Below are 23,505 nucleotides of genomic sequence, written 5' to 3' on the forward strand. Positions count from 1 at the left end.
AAACTAATATGCAAAAATAATTATATTAAAATAATTACTCAGCGGTAATTATAAGAAATAATACGCTCGACATAAATAGAGATGGCTACTGAATATATGGCGCGATGCGAATCTCGTTAAATGGTAATTCAACTGGTATGGAGAGAAGCGTCTAGCTACGCCAATATGGCCACTTGGGCATTATCGTGCGCGCCCTGCTGGAGAGTAAATTTTACGAAGCAGTCTCTCTCTCCCCTGCGGTCGAGCATGAATGGTGTCTATAATTTGATTCGGCGCCCCTTGTTCGCGTAACTTTCGCGAGGTCCGCGAAAGTCTCCGATGCATTATTTCCGACATGCATTTTTCCTCTTCTTTTTCACATAAAGATTTCTTTCGATTGATTTAATATATTCCAAATAAATATTGGACTTGGCCAAAGATATTTTTTGAGAATATATGTATTTTATATATATATTTATTTATTTATTATTAATTTATTATTATTATTTTATTACTGTTTATTATTCTCGTATATGTATAAAATTAAGGAAAAATTATCTGTGAGAAATATTTAGAAAGCAATGAGTAAAATAATGGGTTCATGCTTGCAGTTGCACATTCTTTAATTAATTAATAGATTTTATCGCAGAGTTATATTTCTCTTTTATAGCTATAAGAAAACAATGCTTCTTTTCGATTTTTAAGTCACGGACATTTTCTAGATAATGTCTTTTCGAAGACTCGACAAAGCGCGCGATTTTTCTCGTCGTGCGATTATCGTATCTTTGTCGTTATATTATCATAACCTATTATTTGTAAAATGAGAAAGATTAGACGAATTCCTTAAATTCTTAAAATTATCGCGTTTTATAATCGAAACGCATCATCCTTTCAACGACAGTAAACCGTGCATTCGTGTAAAATTGCGGCGTTTCGGAACATCGCGAGTAACTGGAGTCTAGGAGCAGCTTTTATGGGCAGTTTTGAGTTTAACAGCCAAGAGTGGTCGACCCATACTCCGTCTGTATCCACTTATGGACGCAACGCGGTTAGACGCCGCGCTTTGTAGCTTCCCTCATCTCTACTCTATTATGATAATAATAGCGACGAGGCCGGGGGTTAAGCGGCGCTACGAAATTATCCGGTGACGGAAGCTTGGATGAAGACTTACCTTTGGTTTTCAGTTTTGGAACTTCACTTTTTCTCGACTCGGTTCACTTTTTAATAGTAACGACGAGCATATTGAGGGACTTGAAATGCCAAGATATCGATTTAGTCCGTGACGTTTATTGCCTCACGAGTTTTGCGATTGAAAAATTGAAGACGATAAAAGAGAGGATATTTCTTTTTGAATTTTTATTTCATATTTTTTTATATAAGGATAGGTAACACATAAGATGAAAGTGACATTAATACGCGAATGAACTGAAAATTTAAAATAAATGCTGAATAATTCATTTTTAATTATTATTACATTTTGTACAATTAAATCTCTTAGTGACTGAAAAATAATAGATATTTACTAATTAATAATAACACACAAAATTGCTATATCTTTTTTAAAATTGTTAACTTCAATTAATTTTTTGCGCACATATTTACTGTTGCACTATGTATACACATGTCTCCGCAAAAATCGTTACATATCTATATTTGGCAATCACTTGAAAACTCGAACGAATTCGTTTTGCTACGGCTTTTTGTTTCATTCCAACAATTTGATTGGGCGATAGAGGAAATTTAGCGTGATTGGGATTCATTCAAACCACTTAAGTGAACAATGGCACGAGTGCCTTTGTGCTCGCCGGCGCTTGTCGAATAAACGTGCAACATATATTCAGCGTATTTTGGCAATGGAATTTACATTGTCGCATGTACCACGTCCCGAAATTAATTTGGCCGAAAATTTTATTAATATCAAGCTGTGATATAACAGTGATAGTGATTGAGATTGTACTCCTGGTTATTAAAATCGATTTATACAGACTAAATATACAGTACTTAATGTAATTTTATGATAATGTTATATATATAAAATACAGAGATATTGATTGTTTCTTTACTTTATACAAGAAAGCATTTATGAGCATTTTAATAATGTAATGACGCTTTTTTATACATGTTTATTTAATTTTTATATAATTTCTAACAAAATAACAGAAATCCTTTAGCAATATTTTATTTTAGGAATTCCTCTGCGATATCCCGCAGCCATCTTTACATTTCTTCCGCAAAGAATTCGCAATAATCGATGCGATATATCGGCGTCGAACTTATTGACGCGTGGCCTTAACCAGAATAAATATATGAGCAAACTTATTTTAGCATTTCTTCTTTCCGACAAAGTAAACTTCGATTTCGTGAAAATATATCTTTCAAATAGCACTCGGATTTAGCAATTCGCAATTCAATACGGATAATTTGTTTTTGAAGAGAAACGAAAGGAAATGCGCGCATATTTTCTACCAGATAACCTTGGTTCACGTCAGAGATTCAATTTCGTAAACTACTTGCGACAGTAAGCATACTAATCTCCTAAAAATTTATTTATTGGAATTTTTTTGCAGCAATAAACGATAGCGATAAATTAATCATGAATTAAGTATATTAATCGGGAATTAAGTATATTAGAACTTTCTTGGATCGTTCAAAATGCGATTTAGAATGAAGATTTTTCATCGCGATTTTCCCGTCGTTGATACTAATTGTCCGTTCGCTTCCTCATTCACGTTCCAACGAGCATTAAATCCGGCGGTTTTCAGGCGGAGCCGTGCGCAAAGTTGCGGAAGAAATCCGTTCGCGGACTGTCACGGCCAAGCGCCGGCGATAATCCGGGCGGATTTCGAGTGTAATGATGAAGTTTCGTTCACGGATCCGCGAGAAACTTCCATCGCGAGCCGACCGGCGAAAGTTTCGCGAGTTTCGCCCGTTTGTGGACGTGCATCGTCGGCCGAAGGGAAGAACGGTGCCGACTGAACGCGACGCCTGGAAATTAAAGTAAAATAGAAGCAAGGGGGAGATGCGAATTGTTTACAACGATGCGACACTCGCGCCGGATCCGTCCGAAGTAAATCGCAACGGAATAAATACTCGCCGTCCGATTAAATAAAGTTAAGGCACAACGGCGCGTGACGCTATTTAATTTCTCGCTGCATTTTAATCCGTTAAACACTCAAGAGACTCGTGCATCGAACAAGAAGCTCGCGATTTCTAAAGATTCAGTAACGCTTCCAAGTTCCTAGGGATTTAAATTTCCATTTTATTTTTAATCTGTCATTTAATTGTAAGATCAAGTATTATCGATTTTATAAAGAATTAATTTCTACGTAAATACATGAGTGAATGTAATATTCGATATTTAACTTTCATAAAAAAATTAAACTATTTTACAATTGACGGAAGAAAAAAGTGTCAGTAAATTCAGGATATTCTGCAGCTGTCATCTGCGAATCAATGATATCGTTGTTCAATGTGATCGCTTTCGAAATATGACACCCTATCGACGCGCGCGATTATAAAAAAAAACAAACATTATTGATTCAAATTTTCGAAAACTTGGTTAACGAATAAAATCGCCAAACAAAATCGTCAGATGTCAAGAGGTGCGAAAAATCCTGCTGCGAGCACATGGTTGAAAGCATGGCATGAAATTTTAGGTTTCAAAATTACTGATGGCTGGTCTTGCATTCGTTAAAACAAGTTCGGTCGTAATTCTCCGCCGTAAAAGGGAAGCCTGTTGGACAAGTTTGATAACGAGATCCATGCGGAATCACGAGCGACAGAAGATTTATGAACCTACGCGTGATAGGTCACGTCAGGCTGTGGAGAAAGCTAACGGAGGTTTCGGGCGTCACGCAGGATATCACGTAGAGGCGCTTAAAGGCGCTCTGCTCAGATTAAAGGTGATTTGATTATTTCGGGGTTTAATTAATCTGTCGGATCTTTGAGTCGTGATGACGGCGAGGTCTACGGCGATTAACAAATAGTATCATACAATCATTTGGCTGGTTTTGTCAATTCCAGAGGAATTTTCAGTTTTACAGCAACAATCAACGAAAGGCACACCGATGCCAATATATTCGCGGTCGCTCTGCAAATTACAAATAAAACAAAAGTAACGTAAAGCGTATGAAATTAAATTTATGCCGTTACATGCTAACTTTGTAAACGCGGAAAATCGGTTTTAAATTTAGTTTCCCAATCATGCTTTTATTGCTTTATTCGCATGCATAATTACTATGCCTGAATTCGTTGAACTCTGCAAACTCGCTCTTTTGCGCGAGTAAAATACGTACATAGTAATTTGGGTATTAATAGAAGAGTAATACGTTTCTAAAATTTGCATGAAGATTTTGAAAATTTCGGAATATTTTTTTATTGATAATAAATATTCTGAAAATTTCTGAAGAGAAACGAACTTCTTTAAACTCGAACCATATTGAGGTCATATTAAATCTTCGAAACGAGTTGGCACGGCAGTTTAAATCGCGAGAGCATTTTGCAATTGTAATTTTCAGACGGCTTGCGGATCCATAGTGACATTTTGGTGACGGTTTACTAGAAATTTTGTGAAATAAAGCGTCGATTTTTGGGAAGCACACGAATTTAGTACACGATAGTGGGCTACAGTGCAAATAACGCACGTGAAAGAAATAAAAACGTTACTGCGAATCGAACGATTCACTCGTCGGATCAACAAGCGAAAATTCACGGCGGATTAATAATTGTTCACGCTTCGAAAATAGGTGTCTATTGTGTTTAAAACTTTCAAAAAAAAAAAAAGAAAAAAGAAAATTGTACGCGCAGAGAGAGAGAGAGAGAGAGAGAGAGAGGGAAGGAGGGAGAGAGAAAGAGTTGCTTTTTTTCCTCTGGACGCAAAAATACACGGAAAAAAACGTGCGGCAGCGAGCGGCCACGATCAGGTTGCACGTTGACACGATGTGTAATTTTATTATCTGCTTCTGCCTTGAATCTCACGCGGCGCGAAAAATTTCGAATTGGTTTCCGCTCTCTTTCACAGCAAATTCGTGGCACGCTGGAAGGAATTTAATGAATTTTCGCGAGTGCAAAGTGTCAGCGGAATCGCAGGAATTGGCATTCTCTTTGCCCGTTCCCTTTTTAAAACGGCGAAAGTTGTCCGTTCACTTTTCACTTTTATTTTATTCTTTTGCTCTTTAATTGATGTAAAAGTGATATAAATTTCAATCGGATCATGTGTGGTCAGCTTTAGTCATAAACGGTCGATTTTAAAATACAACGTAAATCTATCGCCTTCAGTTTTTATTACTCTTTGAGTAATTTTAATTGCTGTGTATAAAAAAGTGGTGATTTAAAATAAAATTACAAACAATTTTTTCAATGAGAAAAACTTGATCTCGTTATTAATAGCTGTTATTTATAGCAGTGTTGAAAAATTTACAACCGCGAACGAGTAATAATCGATAATAAAAGTGGAATTAACAGAATCATTGTATATATATCTCAATCATATGAGGGATAATTCGTTCGTTCGCGAAATAATAGCGAATTGTTGCAAATACCAGGCTTTTTAATAATTACACATGTGGTTGGAAAATAAAGCTACATAGGTCATTTAAAAACAACTTCCGCGCCGAGCAAGTATTTTACAACTTTTTAAAAAAAACTTGTATTACTTCTCATCAAAAAAGCAATGCAAATCAAATGCGTGCAATATGAAACATATAATCACATCGATTGGCCGTCGATTGCTTGCAGTATATTTTACTCGATCCTTTTTATTAGAATTTTCTTGTGTATATTTTTTCATCCACATATTTAAGAAACTTTCATGTTTTTAACACGGAATATTAATCTTTTTTACGATTTAAATTAATCTCGATAAGCGCTTTACTTTCTTGAGTTAACACGTGAAGTGACAACTAATCGCTGAAAATGTAAATATTATTTGTTTGATTATTTGCCCCAATTGTTCTTGTGACTGTCTAGATAGGCTCGTATTTGTGTTTAATCGGTACTTCAATTGAAGAGGATCTGCGAATAAGGGTCTATCTCGCTATTTGCAGCACGATTGTATCATCGCATCGAACATCTGCATCTGCTGGTGGTTCGTATTAATTTATTTATCCTTATTTAGATTTTTTAAACATACGAATTCTAATATAATTGTTTTATTACTTGTATTAAATTAAATTTTAACATATCTGTAACGTTGATTCTTGTTTCACGCGCATATTTTAATGATTTATCAGCTGTGTTTATTTATTGTCCTCGAAAAGAAATACGCATCTTTTTATTATTATATTTTATTATATTCTTTTATACTAATTTAAATTTCATCGAGTTTATCTCGATATGAGATCGTAAAGAGTTAATTACATCTTTAATCACACCCGATTTCCGTCAGTATTTCGCGTCGTTGATCATTACAGACTTCACGCTTCTCGCAATTCATTTAAACGCGAGAATGGACACTTTTGCGCATGCCACCCGGACGAGTTACGCTCTATCGTTACGTGAAGTTTCATGTTGATATATTTATGGTTCACGTGCGTTCAAACGCGATTTAACAGATGCGAGGTGTGCGACCGTGACTCAGATTGTGCGAACAGCACAGCAGAAATTTTTATTAGCGACCATGCCGACAATATTCAATTCAACGTTCCATTTTCAACATTCGTCGCGTATGTGATCTTTGTAGATAAAAATAGAGAGTAAGAGAGAGAGACAGATGCGCGAATTTATCTTTTTTTTTATTTTTTTTTATCGCCACTATCGCTATCGTAACGTGTTTTTAGTTTTCGTTATGGGAAGCGTTAAAAAAAGATAAAAAATAATACACTTTTTCAGATACTTTTTTTACATGCAACTTTTTTGAATATAACTTTCTCGTGAATCTTCTCGAGATTCCCTATCTTGTAATTACCATAATTCAAGCGAGACCTTCCCTAACGATACGATTTCGCGAATGAGGAAAATTAACTCGTTCGAGGGGATTCGCCGATAGTTGTAAATATGAAACTTACCGATCCAGCGTCGTTAAAAGCGACGGGATCCATTCATTCCCTTGAATAAGAAGAGGGGCAGATCGATGAGAGTTTGCGAGAAGGGCCTTTTACCACTTCGACACGTAAATAATGACGCACCATGGAGCGAATCCACCGCGTTTTGCTAGGATTCCATCATTTATCATACCGAGCGTCTTTCAAAAATCTTCAAAAGTGTCAAGAACTGGAGACGCGCACTTGTAATCAAATTCTTTTAACGAAGAGCCCAGATGGCTATTCTCGGGCGTCGGCTTAAATTGTATCGCGATCGAAGGAAACAGCGAGAGGCACGAGAGTTTGTTATTAGTCTCTAAAATCTTCAGGAAACGACTCTTTCTCATTTTACAAGATTACAAAGAAATCTCTTTTCCGTTGACGAGGTCAACGAAGTTGGTAGAAGAGGAATAAAAGTAAGATGAGCTCGTTTCTAACTGTTTCGAAAATAACTATTAATCAATTTGCCGATAACTGTAACCTTCATAAATTACAAGGAGAACATAGTATAAACTTTTACATTGTATTACATTATCTATAATAAATATAACCTCGGAATTTATTATAATTTATAAACTAGATTGCTAATATATAGCATTATAATCGCAATTGAATATTTTTTTTCTACATCAATATATATTTTATGTAAGGAAGATAATGAAGAGAAGAGAAAGAAATGATAGACATCTGAAATTCTCGATGGCGAGATTACAAGGAGGAATGAATATTTGGTGTTCATTTTGTAATATAGCAGATCACAGCAGAATAAATGAAGAATATTAAATAAACTTTTCGAGAATATCGTTGAAAAATATCCGAATTCTCGAGCGATGTGCATTTATTACGTTGCTTATCTCGTTCTTGCTGATCAATCAGATACAATAGATCATGAATTCTCTTCACGGATTACAAAGTGCGAATCGAAGGGCGAGTTCTACGCGCGAATTCTACACGATGAGAGGAGCAGGCAGAAACGACGCCCGCGATGGTGGTCTTTCTTGAATAATTCCTCAATTAGACGAGATTACGGATCTACAATCTGGTCGCCGTCTTCCGATCGTCGTCGGTTTCCACTGGAAGAGCCGAGTGACTTTCGCATCCTCGATTCTTTCGGCGATTTTATTACACGGGGTTGAAGAATAAAAAAAAAGGAAAGATGCACACGGAACGCGCGAAGCCAATTGGACAGGAAAAGTTTTCAACTTGTTCATGCTCCCCTCTTGCCCTCATCCCCAACTCGGTTCTTCTTCGGTATCCTCGGACCTGATCGTCCTTCTTTCCAGTTCCCTCCATCCGGCGACTCGATTTTCTCTTTACTTGTTGGCATGAAACTTTCCACTCTTTGAGATTGAAAGGATTGTCGGTGGTTCGCGAAAGAAGGAGTGGCCGATCGAGTATGCAACTGCAGACTGCATCGCATCGGGATGCGATTGTTCGCCGGTCGTTTGCGCGCGATGCATTCGAATGCTTCGTAGAGATTCGCTTCTTCTTTTTCTCTTTTTTTTCTAGAGGAAACAAGACGTGGGAGGGTATGTTGTACGGTAGCATAAACTGAGATACAGAGAAAAAAAATTTATTCGTTCAGATTAATAAATCAAATTAATTAATAAATCTGAAAAAGACTGCGACTTGTTTCCGCAATTTTCGATCTGACGTTCTGCATTTCTCCAAACGTACTGTCGGATTTAAAATAATATCGCGATCGTAAAGTCGCGTTAGTCGAAGGAAAACGCGCAGGCACAAAGTCGTGTAAAATGGCACGTCAAAAGAATTACGGCGTTTATTAAGCACCAGCATCGTCCTGTCGGAAATATATTTTTCGTTAAGAATACTTGAAATTGCTTTTCCGTCTTTATAGCTCTTTGTGAAATTCGTTTATAGCCTTTACAAAAATTTTTATCAACAGCCTCCGTCGTGCGCGATTATGTGTCGATTGAACAAAGTATTAATGTACGTTCAATGTTCATTTTCGAACCCCGAACTTCCTCTCCGCGCGACTCGACGAGAATGGCGCGCGACTTTGTCCCAGCCTGTTTCATTAATTATTTTTCCTAATTGGAATTTCCCTCCCTCTCGCTGCGCGGTAATTATGCCGCAGCGAAAGAGCGGCGAGTGTTTGCGCGCGTATACTGTTAACGCTTGTTCTATCCTTCTCTCTCCTTTTTTCCCTTCCGTTTTTTCCCCGTTTGCTCGCGCATTTGCTTGCGAATCGTGTTTTACCTGTCACGTTTGCTAGATTTTGCTCGCGAAACGAAAAATGTCGCACGCGACAAAACAAATCTGTCGTGTAAGTCGTGGCTCGCGAAAATTACGTCATGTATTAAGCATCTCGGCGTCGTGTCAAAAATATCGTATCTTTTTTTCGAGAATACTGAAAATTGTATTTTTGCAAAATAGCCACAATTTATGGTCGAGACTAACATTTACGAAGAATATTTTCGGAGCATTTTGTTCTTTAGAATCTTTAATTTTACTCAAAATGTGATAGGGAAAAAAAGACACAAGAATGTCTCTATCGCGGTACTCGCAATCCTGCGTCGAAATCCTGTCGTCGTGCTCCTCGGCTTTAACGTCGACGACGATGGCGGCGAGTTCCGTCACGACGTTGCCGTCGCGCGATGCGCCTACAAATGAGCTCGCAAAGCGCCGGCCGCTTTAAGGTTAATAACCTCATCTTCGAGCGTTGAGCGAAATTAAATTGGAGCTTTTCTTGCCGCTAAGCTGCGACACGTGCGCGGCCGAAAGGGTCGGCGAATAAGCCTGGCACAAGAGACAGACAGAGAGAGAGAGAGGAAGAGCCCGTGTCGCTTCGTCAAGTTCGATCGAGTAACCATCTGTTCTTATTCCAACTAGTCTCTCTCTCCTTTCCTTTCCTTTCCTTCATTCTCACGAGACGAAACTTCGATGATACGAGCGTGCTCGTGATATTCGAGAGCTTCTCCTAGATGTAATACGGATTTGCGACGGACGATTAAATAAAATTTCTCTCACTGACTGTCGATCGATCCTGAGTTACTCTCACAAATTTGAATTTACGAAAAATATCATTTTATTATCTCGTAATTATCATGAGAAAAGAATCTATAACTCGCGATTTTTGCGAATATACCGAATGCCTTAAATCGCTCGAGATTTTTTGCAATTTTGATCCTTCGAGTTTTGTAAAAAAAAAATATATATTAAAAATCATGAAGGAAATATTTCACGCGACATCGATGTCGCGAATACCGGGGTTAGTGGGACCAATTTTCGTGACGTTGATAACAGACTGCGACAACATGGCGAATGTCGGGAATTTGGTGCGGTTCGTTGTCTAACCGTGTTTTGCCACGGTTCTTTGTCCTCTCCATTTTTCAATCGGCTGTCGTCGGGGCATCGCTATGTCCGACCGATTTTTTTTTGGCGCCCCTTTGCAAGCGGAATCCCGACTATCGGCGCCATCCATCCATCGGCGAATGCCACGGGGGATTTGTCTCGTAAGTCCCCGTGGGATTCAGCACGCGTATTCGACGTCTATCGGCGGATCCGTATAACATGTTACCTGCTAGGTCGTCCCGGTTACACAGCACCGGGGTTACATTACCGCGAAAATGAATTTCCCCGAGCGTCGGATTCACCGGGGACGACTAATCTTAATAATCGCCAGTTGGATTCTTACGGCACGTGTGTGCGACCTATTTCTAAAGAGACCGCATTTCTCGTGTAATACACGCGAGACTTCTGCTCGACGAAAATGTAACTATAGTTGAGGAAATTATTTAATATAAGCAATTAAAGAGTTTTACTCTGCTATAAAGGTAGTACGGAATAAAGATGAAAATTTATGAGTTGGACTTTTCTACGTGCAGCACATATCCAAGTTGAAACTGTCCTTCTATTTTCGACCACAATGTTCCCCGCACGTTTATGGATTGTAGAAAATGGGTTAATAAGAACTGAGGTTTTGCTTTGTACTTTAAATAGGTAATACACAAATAGAAATTGCTCTATAAGTTTATTTAGAGATTTAAAAGCAGAGACTAGAAAAACTATAGATTGAATGATTTCAAAAAAATGTAACTTAATTAAATCTAGTTTAATTAAAGCAGATTATTAGAACATTGAGGTCAAAAGTAGAAGAAAAGTTTTGACTCTATTAGCAACTTGATAGAAATTTTGCAAGTATAAGTTTCTAATTCTTCTATTATAGAATATGACGCATAATTAAATTAATATAAATGTAATAATAGGATATGTGTATATTATATATATGCGATTAATAAGAGTTTATTTATTATTTTAATATATTTATATTCTTTAAGATATTTGTAACTTTTATTTTAAATTATTTTTGTAAAAGATTTCCTGCATATCTTCCTCTCCTGATATATGCAGAGGAGTAAAGTTTTGCGAGGAGTTGTCATCGAAGTGACGATGTGCCGATAAGTGAATCTATCAATGTCGCATGCAAACGGTAATAACTAGTACACTATTCGACATATATCCGCACATAGGATATATCGGAATCTATAATCATATTCGTTCCACCTGTCAGCTGCCTCCGGTACGAGTGACGTCTGTTGTCAGGCAACTGTTGTCAGATTTACAGTATTCGGAAACTGACACCGCGGAATTAACTAAGCGTACAGACTTACAACAGCCCAAATATCACTCTGTCGTGCCGTTATATTCGTGCAATTTTATTAAAAAACAGAAGAGAAATAAATTGGCGCAATGTGCAAATAATTTGGTACAGCTTGTCGCAAAATTTTCAACAATAACATGACTTGGCACAAAAGGTTTCATAAAAGTTAGGGGGACCTCCACAAGCTTTCCATATTTAATATAAGTATCTCGATAATTTAAACAGTTTTAATTAAAATTCCGTTGAAATAAAGTCTACGTGAAGTTAATTAAAGAACAAAATTTGCGGCCGCCCTATATTTCCTCGTGGATGGAAAGGAGTGCTGAAACGAGAAGGTTACGACAGCTGTATTAATATATTCGATGCTTACAAATCAGATTGATTATCATTCGATTCATGAATAAATATTTCACGTCTCGGGATAGATTACCACATCATTTTGTATTTTTATGCACATCTTGCCACGTCGTTATTATATTTCGGTTCCGCTCGTCGTTTAGTCGAATGCCGTGCCTGACTATTACACTTGAATGCTTTGCTACAACGCGGAGCGGCACGCCCCGTATCTGCCCTAAATGCTAATAACAAAAAGTTGAACCGTATGCTCGCGGAGTTTGCTAGAGGATAATGAAACGGATTAATCAAAGAGAAAGAGAGTGACAGAGGAAACGGGAAAAGAAAGGTGGAGCAAAATGTGGCAACGAAACAATGGCTAAAGTGTTGTTGAGGAAAAGAGATACTTAGATGACGACAATAAATAGATTCTGTTGCAGAATTATTCGAGTGCCCATAAATTTAACGATGAAAGGCTTATCTCGCGCGCCTAGAGAAAGTGAGTTCGCGTTTTCGCGATTACATATGTGCTTTAGCCGAAGTTTGTCGGAAATTATTTACTGAGTTTAAGTATCTCGTGATCTGCATGAGGAAAGTTTCGTTTCCGTAAATTTCATTAAAGCCGTCGGAAATACGTAACATGTTTTCTCGTATTTTCGCAGTGGAAAAAGTAGATCTAATTATAATAGAGGCGCATTTTGAATATATGTATTTTACTTTCATATTAATTTCGTATAGAGAAAAAATATATTATATTTTCTAGTCGATGTAATGAGATTTTTTTCTTAATAAAGTATCCTAAAATTCTTAAAGCACATTAAAATTATGAGACATAAAAGAACATGATGTATTTCTAACAACTCTCAATGTTGAGATATAAAGAATATCACATTTTTATATATTAATTAAATTAAGCCACGCTAAAATTGATAGAGGTTTATTCTAGATCTTTATTAAGAGACAAAAGTTCCATCTTGCTCCGATTAACGCGCTGTTTCGTATATCTTTGCGCAATTGCGCGTGAGAAAAAGGGCGAAAAGGGCGATGTTAAATCAGCCGTTCTACCGTCCGACTCGTCATCGTATATTTACATACGCAAAGCCGGCTTGTACATTCGCGTGAAGTGTTAGACCCTTGGTGTTTCGAGTGAGTGCAAATGCTGATGCGCGCGCGAGAGCGCAGAAACAGTAGCGGTTACGCGAATAACATTCTGACCTAACGCCGAGCGTGAATAAATCCGAAGGGATTCGCGTGGACTCGTTCTCTCGTGGCTTCGCGTTCACCTTTCCCCGGGGAAACTAATTACCGAAACAACGTTTGCGTACGTTATTTAGGAAAAGCAAGAGACGAAAATGCGCTGTTTTACATGCGCGCGGTATAGTTGTTTTCGCAAATAATAACGTAAATTTGAAAATGAAAAGAAAAAAGGATGTAATATCTTAAATTTTCCTCTGCGAAAATTACATTCTTGTGAAAGATGTTAGAAACATCGATTATATACAGAGTTTACAATTGTTTATATTTTGTACGTGTCGATATTGAAAATTGACATAATATTGCAAATAATTGTTATTTAACAATTTATTTGTTCAGTAGTTAATTAACAGCATCCTGCTATTTATTTAATAACTTGCTATTTGCTTAACGGTTACAAATTATTGGCTATTTACATTATTTATTTTTCATTAATATACGATAAATTTGTTCAAAACATTCCTTTATATATACGTTAGTACAAAAATTTATGTTGTGTGTTCATGCTTTTGCGCTAATTATGAAGCTTTATCTTTCTCGTTCTCATTTTTGTCAACATTTCTGGTCGATTGCTTGTATTTTCTATAAGCTCGTAATACCGTCGTTTTTCCAAGATAACAGACAGTAAAAAGAGAAGCACGAAGAAGTCCAAGCGTTGTATTTTCCTCCGTAATTTTAGCGGGCTCGCTGCGTGCTTCTTCCGGCGCGCACTGATGTACTCGGAAATTATTCATGAAATTTTCCCTAGGACAAGGTAAACTTTTCAAGACTCTCCGGTCGATACTCCAAAGATTTTGAAAATACAGGAGCTGCATTTGTATACACGAAAATCAAAAGAAAACTTTTCGCCCGCTGTAAACTTGCCCCCCAATCTATTTATTCGTCCTTTCGTTTTAATTTTTTAACGAATCGGTTCATTAACTTTAAATTCTACATGCATTTCACCACTTATATTTTATTTACATTTAGTTATTATTACATGAACGAATTTGATGTGATATATTAAATCATTGTTTGGTATGGATTCTATAGTTGCATTAATACAATTTGAGAGAAAAAAAACATTTATAGGATATACTTCTCAAAACATTCTATAATTAAAATAATCTTACGATCTTTCAACTAAATAATTCAAAATAGGTGAAAAAAAACAATAGGAATATAAGTTGTTTTTTTTTATTGGTGATAAGTTTATATAAAATATATATAAAACATAAATGGAAATATAAATATACTAAGTTTTATAGAACTGTGTGTGTTAACGTAATTAGAAATCATAAATTTAACGTCATTATTTTAATAGATTAATTCTGATCATTTAATTATATTATAAAATTAAAATTTTCGCATTTTTGTTACATATTTTTAAATATAGAATATTTAATTAAATTCTTTTACAGAGAGAGAGTAAGAGAAAAAAGAGAGGATTATACATATATATCATACACATATATATAATTATGTGTTTCATTTATTATCGATCGCAATATGGAATAATATTTACATAACAAGCTATGTATGAATTTCTCCCCTGTGGAATATTTATTCTCTTTTGTTTACTTTTCCAACTCCCTTGACGTGATGATGGAAAAGAGAAAACATTTTGTTCGCGACCTCGAATTTGGGCAGATCTGTTTTAGATGACAAACGCGCACAGTCGACTAAATCATCATCCTCGTTGTCGTCTGGTCACCGTCGGTTCCTGGCTTAATATTACAGGGCACCATCCACGGCTATGGAACTATGTATCTCGAGTTACACGTGCGAGCGACTAAGCCAGTAAGTAGAGCTCATTATTGTATATGGGGTGTCTCGCGCGAGAGGTGCTCGGTTTCTTCTTTTAAAATTTGACAGATCCAATATCGAAACGTTAACAATTTTTTAGTTGTACGGGATGGAAGTATTATTAATAAGATATCATAATTTTTTTTCTACAAATTTTCTGAAATTGTAAAGTTAAGACTCACTTAGAGTTAAGATTGAAAATTAAAGAATCACGAGAAAGATTAATAAAGACTGATTAAATTTGCCTTTTTAAAATCCTTCCTAAAATTAATTGAGAAAATACTCATCTTAAATTTATCAGAGAATCTGTAATGATGAAAAAATGAGCGATTTTCGAGACACCTTGTACTCATCGTTATAATTTTCGTTCGTGGCTAAAAGGAGAGGAGAGGAGCGAGTTTGCGGGAATCGGGTGAGTTGCTGTCAGCGAGAGCGTACGTGCTCTCGGTGGAAAGGGTTGGTCGTTGTAGTTAGGTTACCGGCCCTCCGGTCTCCGCTCACAGAAGATGAGTCCGAGCGAAGTAGAAAGAGCGCTCTTCGGGGAGAGATTTCAGGTGGAAAGTTGGGATTTCTAGTCGGACGGCAGTTACGCGTTGCTATCACAAAAGCGCGAGAGCGCTTATCAAAGATGATGCCAAAATTATCGTTGAGATGAATATAATTATAAACAAAAGTCAAAATACTCTAATAATTTTTTATAATTATATATCAAGATAAAATGCAACTATAAAACGATGAAAATATTGAATAGCCATGGAAGTAACAGCCATACGTAGATCTAGTCCTTTCGTAATTTTTGGAGAACGAAAGAAATATTTAAAAATAGAATATAAATAGTTTATTTATTATATAATGACATTTCGTGAAAATTAGCCTTATATATTATAATAATAAATATCTCAATAAAGCAAGATATCTTAATCTCAAATAAAAATGCTTAGTAAATGAAAAAAAATCGTAAATTATTATATCTTAAAAAGGATCAAAGTCGAGTATAATTACATTTTTTACGAGTACAAAAGTCGAGAGTGAATTATAGAAATCAATAGACAAACTGTCATTCTTATTTAATTAACTTTTGCGTCATCTTCTGAGAAACATCGCGAGACACGAACGATTTTTCTGATTAACTTCGCGATTCTATGGTAAAAAAGAAGAAAGAGGAGAAGGGCGTATTTAACGCCTCTATAAAATCGCGAAAGAAGTGAAGTCTCACAAATCTCCAAAGGAAAGTAATTGAAAGGAAAGAAAGGAGGACAATGAGATGGAAGATAGGAAAAGATGAGAGAAGGAAAGAGATAGAGTCGAATGGAGGCTGGAAAAGGCACGGTACAATCGTTGCAATGAAAACACTGTGTACGGAGAATATTAAAGAACTGAGTGCTTGGAACGCGCGACTGAATGCACTTGTCCTACGAGGATGTTTCCTGTAAAGTTTGCCGAGCAGACAGGAGAGGAAAACCTGATTCCTACCGGCACACGAAGCTCTTCTGAAACGACTGAGAGCAATAAAAGTTCCGGAACGAACGATGAGCGGATACCGGCAGGAATAATGAACGTCGGCGAGCTTAAGGCCTCGCTTAAAATAGGTAGCCTATTACTAGTCGTGCTAGGATATGCGTCGTTGTTTCCGGTGATAAGTTGGTAGCAGCGTTCTTTGCGGTGGTAGATTTTATGAGGCCGACAAGTGAATTGTAGAATTGGCTGGTTTCTACGCGAAATACGAGGCGATTCAAACGGGCGAAGCTTTGATGCTCAAACATCGATTGAATGATCGCGACGTTGGGATTTTTATTTGAAAGATTTCGATGAGGAAACTTTCAAGTTGAATTTTTCTGTTTAGACTTTCATGCAAATTTTACAAATTTTTCAGGACATTAAAATTATTAATATAATTGCGTAAAATCTGGTACTATTGTTTATTTAATAAATGTAGATTAAAAGAAGAAATTCTAGCGAAGTCGAAGATAAATTTAAAAATTGATATAACATGCGATAAATAAAAATAATAGCGTGCTTAATCAGTCTTGATTTAGAAATACAAGACAATAAGCAATAAAGATACTCGTCGCGCTCGCGCGGAGTGTATTTTCGTTATCATCGGGTGAAATCTAAGGGTGGTAGCGACGCTTGTTGTCCGGATTCCACGCCGGTGGAACAACCACCGCTATTCTCTGTCCTCGACAAGAGTAATAATGTCTACGGTAGGAGCGCTGAGAGGAGGAGGAGGATAGCAAAATTGACAGCGAGCAAGGGCCGGTGGCGAGAGCGCCAACCGAGATGAAAGCTGAAAAGGGATGAGAGAAAGGATGGTAAGAGCTAACGTGGTCTCCTAATGGACGCCAAACAGGACAATGTTATACTAAAGCACAACACACACACAGTGTATACAAGCTATCTTCGCAAGCCCTTCTCCCTTTTCTCCTTTTGGAGACCAATGTTTCCGCTTTCCTCGTAGAATCACGACATTATTCTATGATTCTACAAATGATTCGCAAACAAGTGCATGGAAAAATTGCGTCCAAAGATCGCTATATAGGCGAACTCCTAAAGAATTTCGTCAGGATCTGAAAATTTTAACATGGCTAAAATGTGATATAATAGTTAGCATACGACACGAATTAATTCGGCTACTTTGAAGTAATGATAATAGTACAGAGTGACTGAAAAAATAAAAAGCAACGCATTATGTAAAATTATTAAAGATAAGAGAATAAAATTAACATATAAAAGTAAAGGAATTATTTAAAAAGGAATAAAAAATAATAAGAATAAAATAAAGAATAAGAATAAAGAATAAAATTAAAAAGAGAAGTAAAATATATTATTATAGCAAAATATCTCATTTAAAAATAAAAAAAGCAAATTTCGTAGATATAAATTAAAAGCAAACACAAATAAATCGACAAACAAATTAAATTCTCATTTCAAATAAAATATGAAAAAAGAAAAAAAGAGATCTGTAAAAAGCAGAAAACAAAGTTTCAAGCGATAATTCTTTTTTGAAAGAAATATCCATAATCGCTTTAATATATCTCGGAAGAGGCGAGAATTTTAATTTCGCATTCGAAATAAATTCGGCTGATTCCATGGAACGCGAGCCAAAGTCTAGTCTGGTCGTTTCGAGGTAATAATGTCATTTCGAGTGGGCTCTCCTTATCGAGGGTGCAGGACATCCGGCCACTCAAAGTCGAGTTACACGCAGTCCCTCGTCGACTCTCGCAGCCGGCGCCCGACCCTGAAAAAGACGCCGACGAAGAACTCGGAAATAGGTAGGGCGAGAAAACGAGGCGTTTCCAGACGAGGGTAGTAAAAGAGAGAAAGAGAAACGGATGAGAACGGCGCGAGGATTATCGCGCCGGTCGAATTTAAATGGGCGAATTCGGTGCGCGCGTGGAGGTGAGAGAGGGCGAGTTTAATCGAATCAATCGAATCCAATTAAAGGCACCCTCGAGTGCGAGACTCGACTCCGCTGCTTTTCGCCCTGAGCCTCGTAAAGCGTAACGGCCAACCATTCCGGAGCTCTCGATCCTAAACGGAGGCGAAGGTATGACGGGACGAGGGAACGTGAGACGGGAAAGGGGTGGAAGACAGAGAGGGATGGAGTTTCCTGCTTAGAGGAGAGCTTTCCCTGTCTCGAGAGACACGACGCTCGCACATCCGGGCTTTTCTCGGCAGGGCTCGCGATAGAACGTGACGGTGACGGAGAATGGTTCCGCCGGAATAGACGTCGGAATTACAGTCACAATGATGCAATGAAATCACGATATCGATACCGCAAACTGACGGAAAAATTATCTCGATCTTTGTCTCGTTAATTGTCGCTACTATTTATTTTTCATAAATTGTTAATGCTGTACTATCAGAAATTTATCGAAGAGAGAACTGTGGATAAAAACTACTATTCTTCCTCGTCCCTTTGTTTGGTTTCTATCGGAAATTATTTAATTTATTTACTTCCATAAAAATTATTTGATTGTTCGTAATCTTTTTACAAGTTATTTAATTTGCCGCACGAGAAAAAGTCTCCACTTTTGTCTGACGTTCCATCTCTTAAAGTTTCCACCACGCTCTGTTGTGTCTCGACAAATCCTTTCCTTGCCATATCCTATAGCCACTTAACGTTGTCTGTGATTATCCGCCGTGTGTAGCCCCGGCATGTGCACTTTCTTAAATTACTTTCGTTTTATCAGAGTTACATTTCATCACCGACCGTCTGCTGGTTTCCGTTTGTTTCCATTGTTATTTTACCATCCTTTTACGCAATAAGAGACAAAATTTTTTACCAGATCGTCAACGATTTTTCTGTTTCTTCCATCTACCGCAATTTACACCGCAATGTAATAAAATTTTCCAACAGCACTCTAATTTTTTTTTAATTTCTTATATATATTAATATATATTTATATATATTTAATATATTTAATATATATATTTATATATATTTAATATATTAAATATATATAATTAGCTATCCTTTTTTAAAAAATAAATTCCTTGTATAATTTTCTATTATATTTTAACAATTTAGAAACATATACATATAATAATTCAATTAAATCTTAATCTAACATTTATTTACTTTGCTTAATGGAACGTTGACTTCTAATAAATCATCGTTTATTAATTTTCATAATTAATGCAAATTAAACTTTGCATCTTTTTAAATCATGTAGAATTCTTTTTCTGCGCTTGACATCAATGGTTCCGGTGGGTAAAACTTAAAGGCGCTGGTGTATTTTTAATTATTAATTAACGCCATGCTGAGAGTAATACCGTGGCTTAAAAGTTGCAGCACGTAAACTCGCGGGAACGTTGTTCGCGTGCCTGCGAAAGCACAGGGCCTACTATAAAGACCTCATTAATCGTACGACGCGCCTGTTTCAACCATTAAGCCCGTTAGACGCATATTTTTTCCCTTAACTTGCACCTAATTCTTCCTACTTCATCGCTCGTTTCTTCGTTACATCTGATCTCCGCGTATTTTCTTAATTTATTGCCGGTAGTTTAGCATTATTATTATTTGATTTACGATTGTATAATTCTTGAAATATTATATTCGGTCTTTGTAATATTTATAAATAAAATAGAAATTGATATAGAGAAAAAGAAAGTAAGAAAAACATACTTTCTCCATTTGAAATAAGCTTATATATTTTATCATTAATTTTTTTGCAAATAATAAGAATAACAACGGAGGGGCATCTCTAAATAATACGATCACATTGTCATATAAACGTGTCAAGAAGCGAAGTGGAGCTTAGGCGTAATTCGTGGCTTATTCTCTGCGCGCTCGATCGAGATCACCTGAAGTTGCGACGCGGATTAGTTCTCCGTGTGTAATCAGAGGATGAGAGGATGGGGAAAATTACAACATGAGGATTCCGTGACCACTTCGGTCAGTATGTAAGTGACTTGGTCAGCGGCCATTTCGATCCATGATAGTGTCGGAGATTCGAGAATTCTGTCCGTGGCAAATGCTTTGTATGAACTGTTTGCACGATTTCACGCAATTTACATACCTTGACCAGATTAGAGATGGACCCGATTCAACAATTTGCGATCGCTTGCTTATTCCTGCCGCGACCCTTTCACTTGTCGGAAGTTGATAAATTTGTTTGTAATGAAATTGATAAGTTAGTGAGTCAGTTAAAAATTTGATAAACGAGTTTTTTTGGAAAAATAGTCTGCAAGTAACGTAAAAAATATAATTCGATATAAATTAAAATATTAAATAGAATAAATATAGAAATTGTTAATACAAAATATATACAAAGCATCTGACAATAATAGAAATGTAAAAAAGTTATACAATATTATTACGATATATTTGAAACATAATTGTTATTAATTTGAAATTAAATATGATGATAAGAAAGTCATCGGGCTTCAATCGGTATCATAACTTAGAATTTGGATATAATAAATTCGTACCGCTTTTAAAAGAACTCGAGCTCTGTGAAATATGTGACGAAAGCAAAAGCGTGGGAGCTCTTCTCTGATTACGCTTAGTAAAGAAGCTTTTTAATAACGTCATACGCGAAGAGGAATTTTATACCTAGGAGAACTCGAAGATCCTTATCGATTCGCTGAGAGAAAGAAGGATATTAACATTTTATAAAGCGACTAGTAAGTGGATGATGGGTCTTTATCCATGAAACGAGAAAGCAACAGAGCATCGCTTTTAGCGTTAGCCGCGATATGAACGGAAGATAACATTGAAAGTTTCTCGACTGATAATATTACAAGAAGTATTAATATTTAAGTAGCGCAGGTTTTTCTTTTTATTGCACTTTAAAATTATCATGTCAGCTAAAATAGTTCTTTTTCTATATTGATGTATTTTCTTCTCCTTTTTATCATTATATTAATGACAATCATTTATCTTGCGTGTGCAATAAAACTCCTGAAAGGACTTGGCACTTTAGTAATATGAAGTAAATTAGCTATTTTACTATCTCAAAGTTCATAGCCGGTTATACTTCCAAAATATTAGATAATCCATGCACGGGAAGATAACGTCATCAAAAGTACCGATTCTCAAGAAGTTTCTCAACCAAGTGGAAAGTGGGAAGGAGGGTGTTTTACACGGAACGCCCAAAATCTACTTCCGGCACTTTCGACTTTCTACAAAATGTACAACGCAAACTTATCGCCGTTATACACCGCGAGACACCAAGTGAGATATGGATGATACTGCCTGCGCAATCCTGCGTCTTTCGTATGCAACGGGATGTAAACTTGAAAATCGCATTTTGAAAAGGCGAATGCAAAAAGAGGAAGTTTTTTCTTCATGAAAATTCTTGAAATGCTGTTCACATTGTTACATTTGGCAGATAGTATTAACTATGATGATACTTGTAAAGTTAATGGTGCATTGAATCTGTCAAACTCATCTAAATTATATTGATTATTTTTTTTCTATTGCATTTTCTATTAACATTTTTTAAAATTTATTACATTTACTGAATAATCATCTTTTCTTCTGATTAATTTTTGATTCATTAGGGATTCTTTGAAACGTATTGAACCTTCTATAAATCCGTTACTTTAGATTAGATAATCGTGAAGGAGGCTTCGCTTAAATAGATACTTGAAGTGAAGCTACTATCAACGCATCGCCCGTATGTGTGTCCCGCGTTCACGCATTAAATTCTCTCGATCCGTCGAGCAGAATCATCCGATAGGCATTGAAGCATGCGGCGTTCGACTTTGCGTTAGCGTGTTTTCGCGAAAATATAAAAATTCGTCATTTTTATACATTGTATTCCGCGAATTAAAAAATCAATGTCAAATAGAAAGACTAAACATTAGAAACAACAGTATCAATAATGATTACAACGAGTATATCAGTTTGCTTTCAGTTTAGATGATCCTTTTTCATCTTGTCGTTGTCGTCAAAGCTTTACTATAAATCATGTCGCATTCTCTATTTTTTAACATTGTTTCGTTATTATTCATTAATAATAAATGAAAATATGATATAAATATTCGTTAAGTTATGCAATGCGTTCTCGTTTACCTTATCATCGTTAAAAAACACGGCTGTTGCGGTTGCGTTAGTGCGGAGCAGTTACATCGTCAGAGTTTGGTGCTTACAAGTTCGCGTTTTGCGACGTACGCGTTAAGTTCACGCGAACGAGATTGTAGTAAGCTAAGAACCGTGCGCGGCAGCATCGCATCGACGTTACGACGCTAATCTTCGCGAAACAACATTTTACACCTTTTCTACCTGCGGGAGAGAACAGAGGAGTCATAAAGATTTTTTTGCGCTATAAATATCGCGCGAGCGGAGGTGATCGACCTCGCTTCTTCCGTGGTCGCGCTCTATTTTTAATCCACGCAGAAGCATCCAGGTGCATCATGCTTCATGTTAAGATCTCCATTGTTATTGTGGCATTAGCGCTTTTTAATGTCAACAACAGCATCGATTCCGCGAACGATTATTATTCTCGATTCCGCGAAATGGTTAAGACCGCGCGCGGTAAATTACTTTTATGATTATGTCGGATTGAGCGAGATAGTGCTCCTAACATTGCGCGACGCTTATGCTCTTTATTCGAAAGGGGAGAATTATCTTCCCGTCTTTATATTTCCAAAAAATAATATTTTCTCTACATTTGTAAAAAAAATATAATTTTCTGAAGTTGAAAAGTAAGCAAATGAAAGGATGCTAAACATATTATTAATTTTGTATTATTTTACGAATGTTATTTTATTAAATAATTTTGAAACTTTGACCGAAATTGCGATTTTACGCGATATTATTTAAATATATATTATATTAATTTTATCTATAAAGTAACGTGTAATGAGACGCGACTCGCATGTTTTAATACATCGCGGTGAGTCTCTATCACGAGATTCACGGATAATATTTCATCGATAATATTTACTGCGCCGACTCGTTGTTTATTTACACGTTTGCCTACATAATCAATCAATTTATAAACTACGAGTGTTCGCATAAAATATATCGCATGCGCGGCTGAGGGTTACGTTAAGTATTAA

General features: G+C 36.4%; 1 protein-coding gene across 2 annotated transcripts in view; it reads left to right on the top strand.

Moving 5' to 3' along the window:
• The first annotated feature begins 5,973 nt into the window (after window positions 1–5,973).
• LOC145964650 (V-set and immunoglobulin domain-containing protein 2-like) overlaps window positions 5,974–23,505 on the top strand; it is a 211,853-nt gene continuing 194,321 nt past the window's right edge. Inside the window, exons 1-2 of one of the 2 annotated variants that reach the window (XM_083087645.1) lie at window positions 5,974–6,064; window positions 14,839–14,988. The gene's annotated coding sequence lies outside the window, so the exon portion shown is untranslated. The remainder of the gene's footprint in view (window positions 6,065–14,838; window positions 14,989–23,505) is intronic. The other variant, XM_083087646.1, reaches the window with a different exon arrangement.

Source organism: Camponotus vicinus, unplaced genomic scaffold (genome assembly GCF_025532165.1).
Source record: "Camponotus vicinus isolate PSW18456_S1 unplaced genomic scaffold, iyCamVici1.0 SCAF_13, whole genome shotgun sequence".
NCBI classification, from domain to species: domain Eukaryota; kingdom Metazoa; phylum Arthropoda; class Insecta; order Hymenoptera; family Formicidae; genus Camponotus; species Camponotus vicinus.